This window comes from Puma concolor, chromosome D4, assembly GCF_028749965.1.
Source record: "Puma concolor isolate L17-30 chromosome D4, mPumCon1.1.hap2, whole genome shotgun sequence".
NCBI classification, from domain to species: domain Eukaryota; kingdom Metazoa; phylum Chordata; class Mammalia; order Carnivora; family Felidae; genus Puma; species Puma concolor.
In genome coordinates this window covers 9,014,243-9,020,242 of record NC_141679.1, presented here as the reverse complement: position 1 = coordinate 9,020,242, position 6,000 = coordinate 9,014,243, and the positions used below count along the sequence as shown (strand labels likewise).

The window sequence follows — 6,000 nt, the reverse complement described above, 5'->3', positions numbered from 1 at the left end:
TGACACAGCTGCATTTTATATTTTTAAATTTTTTTAAATATTTATTTATTTTTGATAGAGACAGAGCACAAGTGGGGGAGGGGCAGACAGAGAAGGAGACCCCGAATCCGAGGCAGGCTCTAGGCTCCAGGCTCTGAGCTGTCAGCACAGAGCCCGATGCGGGGCTCGAACTCACAAACCATAAGATCGTGACCTGAGCTGAAGTCAGACGCTTAACCGACTGAGCCACCCAGGTGCTCCTACAGAGCTGCTTTTTAAATAAGCTAAGAGAGAGAAGAAGAAACATGCATCTACATTGTGTTTTACAATTATGTTATTATCTCTATCAGTGCTCTTTTCTTTTTCACATAGATTTATATTACTGTCTGTGGTCACTTGCTTTCAGCCTGAACTTCCCTTAGTATTTCTTATAAGATATTGTGAGAGCAACACATTCTCTCAGTTTTATTTATCTGGGAAGGTCTTGATTTTGCTTTCGTTTTTGAAACATTGTTTTTCTGGATATAAGTTTCTTGGGAGACCTATATTTGAAATTTCAGCACTTTAAATGTATCATGCCACTGCCTTCCAGTCTCATTGTTTCTGATGGGAAGTCAGCTGTTAATCTTCTGGGTTCTCTTGTACTTGATGAGTTCTTTTTCTCACTGCTTTCAAGATTTTTCTCTTTGTCTTTTAACATTTTAGCTATGAAGTGTCTGGTTGTATATCTTTCTGCATTTATCCTTCTTGAAAGATGTTGAGTTTCTTGGATGTCTAGATTACTTTAAAAAAATAAAATTTGGGAGTATTTAGCCATTATTTTATTAAACACATATTTTTTACTCCCTTCTCCCCCTCCTGTCATTCTCCTAGTCTCATTATGAGTATATTGCTGCTCTTTATGATGTCCTACATTTCTCTAAGGCATTACTCAGTATCACTGTTACTTAGGTTGATACACGTTATACAATCCATCTTCAAGATCTTTGATTCTGTCTTCTACCAGTTCAAATCTGCTTTTGAGTCTTTTTAGTAAATTTTTCATTTTAGTTGATTTTTAACTTGGAAATTTCCATTTGGTTTATTTTTATAATTTATATATTATTATTCCTAATTTGATGAGACATTATGATTATACTTATTTTTGAAAGCATGGTTTCCATTAGTTCTTTGAGCACAGTGCTGCTATAAACTTGTTTTAGGTCTGTTATCTGGGCCCTCTTAGAGGCGGTCCTTGTTGCCTGTTTGCCCTTACCCCCTGTATTGGTCACACTGGCCTGCATCTGTGCATGTCTCATAATTTTTTGTTGTTACTGAAAACCGAACATTTGTGGTAATATATTGTAGCAACTATGGATACTGATTTCTCATCTCTCATCTCTCAGATTTGTTGTTGTTATTTGCTTATTTGTTTAGTAACTTGGCTGGAGAACTTCAGTGAAGTTTCCCATGGGGCATGAGGCCTGTGATGTCATTCTTGAGAACTTGCAGCCTTGGGCGTGGGCACAGTCACCTTTGGATAACCAGTTTTAGCAGGGTTCTCTTTGGCTATTTTCCTGATCTCGCTGCTGAGTCCGTTTTGTCTGTTGGTATCACGTCCAGCTTAATTAGGCTCCCCTTACTGCTGGCTGATTACTCTATGGTTTTTGATAATGTCCTTATACATACATTGCTCCACAGTCTGATCCAACTAATTTGGGACCTTTTATAGAGCTAGTCTTGGAGGTTTTTTCTGACTCCAGAAGGGCTCATCTTAGCAGTTATCTCTTTACCTGATTTTCTCTGGTAATCTAGTTGGCTTAAAGTTTTTCCTTGTTGCTTTCATAGAGCTATCAGCCTCCTCTTAATTGTCTACCCCCAAATCATCATTGTTCTTTGAGAATCTCTTAGGATTAAACTTACATTGTATTCCAAATGCATGTAGTTGGTCTGGTAAGAGCTTCTACATCTTTTCTTCTTTTTGCCTCTCTCTATGCAAAAAAATCTCAGAGTTAAACTGCTTTGGGTGTGGGAGCAGAGACAATGACCCACTTCTCTTGGAGCACCATTTTTCCTCTAATAAGCAGGGCACTGGGCAGGAGCAGTAGCCTCTGGTCTTCCTAGCTTGCCTCTCCCAGTGTGGAATATCCTCTGTATGAGCAAACTGTGGTGATGATAATTGGCTCTAGTATTTTCAGCTACCTTTGCCTGGAGTAGAACCAGTGGGACTAACAGTGGGGCTAGAGGGAGGAAGGGATCCCCTGACCTCTTGGTCACCCTTGTTGAGAAATTAGTTTCACAACAGGCAGCTGGAGAGGATGAGAAATGTTGGCATATGTCCATCCCAGGGAGAAATAGCTCTTGACTGGTAGCTTGGGGGAGAGGGACCCCTCTCTGGAACAGAACCTCAAGCATGCTGAGTTGGGGGGAAGGGTAAGGGATGGAGTAGATCATGACTCAAGTGACATAGGCTCTCACTTGTTCTTACCACAGTTTATTACATTTTGTTGAATAAATGCTTCTTCATTTATTGTACTCTCTTAGGCACTGCATAGAGATTTTAAATAGTTGTTGGTGTTTTGGTTTTTACTAGTTCAGGTTGTTTTGTTAGGAACTGAGACTTCAGAGCTCCTCATACTGCCATTCCAGAAGTTATGTCTAATGATATTTAGATGAAATGTATTAGGGTAAACAAAGTAGTGTAAAAACAAAGAGAAGAAACCTGAAGTCTAATTAATTTGCCCATTAGTGGTGGTTTTTATTTACAGATAGATTATGTGTAGCTCATTAACTGCAAACGTCATTTCTGTTGTAACTCATTAATAAAAAAAAAAATAGGTTGAGTGATAAGGCTCTAATGTAGGTTGACTTTTTAAAGAAATCCCAAGATTTGGATACCAAATTCCAAAAGAGCATTAAATAAGCACTTTAGAAGATTGAAGAATGGGTGGTTATATGCATTTTCTATGATACACATATTTTAGTATCTTAAATGTCAGTTATCTACCCAGAGTCTGGGTGGGTTTCAGGATGTCTTCTCTGCACCCTCTCTTATGTTTGCAGAGCTGGCACAATAAGAAGCAATTTTATCTCATAGAACACATAGTCTTGGATTTAATTAACCAGGAAATATTTATAGAGTATCTACTGCCTAAAAAGCCACTGTGCGAGAACTCAACAAATGTAGTACAAAATACCTGTCTCCAAGAGGATAATATCTAAACACATTAAAAAATAACTTGTAACACAGTATAGCATAGTTCAATGATAGATGGGTACAGAGGGTCTCGTGCTTTAGGATCAAAGTCATGTTTTAGTTAAAATGGGCTTAAAACAGCAGTAATTTTTTTTCCTCATAAATCTTTAATTTGGGCAGGGCTCAGTGGGGTAAGGCTTGTCTCTGCTCCATGCAGTATTAGCTGGAGGTAGTTGGTGGTTGCTGGTGATTAACTGAGGGCTGGAGGATTTGCTTCCAAGATGGCTCTCTTGTATGACTAGTAAATCGGTACCGGCTTTGGGCGAGCAGCTCAACCAGAGCTCTTAGTTTCTCTCCTGGAAAGTTCTAGAAAGAGAGGGCAAGGAAAATGAGGATTTTGAAAGGTCATTGGAATTGCCTACGTTAGAATCCAAGAATATTAGAGTTTTGATGAATGGAACCACACTGCAATGAGGAAAGGGGGTTATTGAAGCAGGTTTATCTCTAGTCTATAAAATACATAGTAAAAGGCAGGAGAGAAATGGGTTGATAGCCAAAGAGACCATTCAGTCAGATAAAGCTTTCTTTCAAGTCAAGAAAAACCAAATTATCATTGAAAGCAGATGAAAAAGAAAAATGTCCCATATGTGGCTTGCTTTAGATTTGGTTTCTAATAGTATTTGATTAATCTACCTGGAATTACTAACGTATTTCTCGGACTCTTCTGGGGTCTTGCTTTGTTTAGATGCTTCTGTACCCCAAGAAGGGAGAGTCTGAGATTTTTATAGCATTACATCTTCATATAACCTGAATCCAGGTACTTCCAGAAAAGAGTAAGTGGCTCCCTATTGCTGTCTCCTTGGAGAATAGTCTCCTTTGCTGATGTGGAGAAGGGTGAGTACTTCCTGGCATCAACCAAAGTAAAACAGGGCTGAGGGGGCAGACAAAAGTATGAATCAGAGTAGAAATGTGCATAGGAATTGTTAACATTTTCTCCAAAGAGCTGTGTGGCTTTATTCATAATTACCTATTGGTAGCCAAAGCTACATGAGACTGGAAGACCGGTAAAGGACTATGCTGATGGGTTGTCAATAGTAGTTAGAAGGATTATTGGCTGCCAAGGGTTCCCATTGTTAGGAATGAAGGCAAGGGTTGGCAAGGAGGCAATTTAGAGCCACCGTTGAGAGCCACCGTTTCTGAGAACAACTGCCCCTGATAAGAGTTCTTGCCACAGAACGCTCCAGGGTATAGCGTTCAGGGGAAACCAACTTGTGCTCCTGACAGCATTGATGGGAGCAAACTCAGCTGGGTTTTTCTTGAAGACACTGCAACCCTGACTGGCAAGGTCAATACACACTGCTCTGAGCCAGAAAGGAAACCCTCCAGGGAGCTCAACTGAGATGAAGAAACTGGGAGCATTCTTTGGAGGCCAGTGACCCAATCTGCCCTCCTAGCAGACACTGGTCATAACACTGATGAGAAAAACAGGTTGACACTCAGTAGAGATCAAGTGAAGAAGAGATGGTGTAGTGGAAAGAGCATGAGCCTTGGAGCCTATTTGAGACAGGTTTGTGTACCTGCTCTGGTACTTAGTAGTTTGTGCTCATTGATGATGTATTTCAGTTTCCTTATAGCCAACATTGAAAATATCCGATCATGGTGTTAGAGAGAGGGCTGAGTGAGATAACACATGTAATAGATCCTAGTACATTGCAGGTACTGCAAATATGACAGCCAGTAGTGTTCTTTTCTATCTGGACCTACTTGAAATGAAGGGCATGAGACTCCAAGGGCATCCAGCCAGTTATTGAGTCCTTGAATTGTAGCCTGCTTTTTACATTCCTATGGAAATAATCTAGGAGGCTGTCATTTGGAAAAACCATTAAATAAAGGACTAGAGGCAGACACTGTGCCTGCGAAATTCAGCGCACTGTCACATGTATGTGGACTTGCGACTGATCCTAGAAATGTCATGCACTCAGGGGTCAGCATGCCTGTTCTGTGCATTTCCAATGTTGATTCCAGGACTTACTATCATAAGACTGTTCAAGGGATCATAGTCACAAAGGATTTTGTTTTCAGAAAAAAGTTTTCAACTTGTTTGCTTCTTATACATAAAAGATGGAAGCCACGTTTCTCTTTTAAAAACCCACTGCTTGATTAATTTCTCCCTGCCCAGCTCTAAGCTTCATAGCTGGATCATTTGGGCATCACTTTGCAATTCAAAATCTTAGCTTTCCAAAGATGCTTCTTGATTTGATGTTCCAGGTGGCTGAGAAGAAATGGACATTAAGTGATTGCTCATGGCTTCGAAAGGTCATGATCAGCTTTGTGCAGGCTAGAGAATGTCAATCTGCACCTGAACTTTAAGCCTCATATTTTTCTGATTATGGATATAAATCATGTGACATTGGCAAGTAGCTTATTCTCCTGCATATCCAATGCTCAATTAAGGCAGAACTCAGAGCTGATGGGCACTTCTGCGACTGCCATTTCAGAGGTATATTTATTTCCTTTCTCTCTGAACTCCAGCATCAAAGGAATTTGCACCGTTTGGCTGGTGGGCAAAAGAGAAAGCAATGCCTCACTTAATGTGTAATCATTTACACATTTAGAGCCCTCAAAATGTGTCATTCTTTCCTAACTTAAATTATGCACATAATCCGTTTATTTAGGATGAAATACCTGGCACGCTTCCAGGAAATATTGTGAGAATTACAGATGTGAGCATTTCAAATCTGTAAAGTTCATAGATATACTGCTATTTTTGGCATAGCATCTGATAATTGATCTAATAAGGAACAATTTTGAACATTATGAAATATTATTTGCATCTAGTATTTGGT

General features: G+C 39.6%; 1 long non-coding RNA gene across 1 annotated transcript in view; it reads right to left on the bottom strand.

The window, feature by feature from the left end:
- Positions 1-326: 326 nt before the first annotated feature.
- LOC112868720 (uncharacterized) overlaps positions 327-6,000 on the bottom strand; it is a 143,292-nt gene continuing 137,618 nt past the window's right edge. The window contains exon 17 of the long non-coding RNA XR_015243426.1: positions 327-3,520. This is a non-coding gene — a long non-coding RNA (uncharacterized LOC112868720). The remainder of the gene's footprint in view (positions 3,521-6,000) is intronic.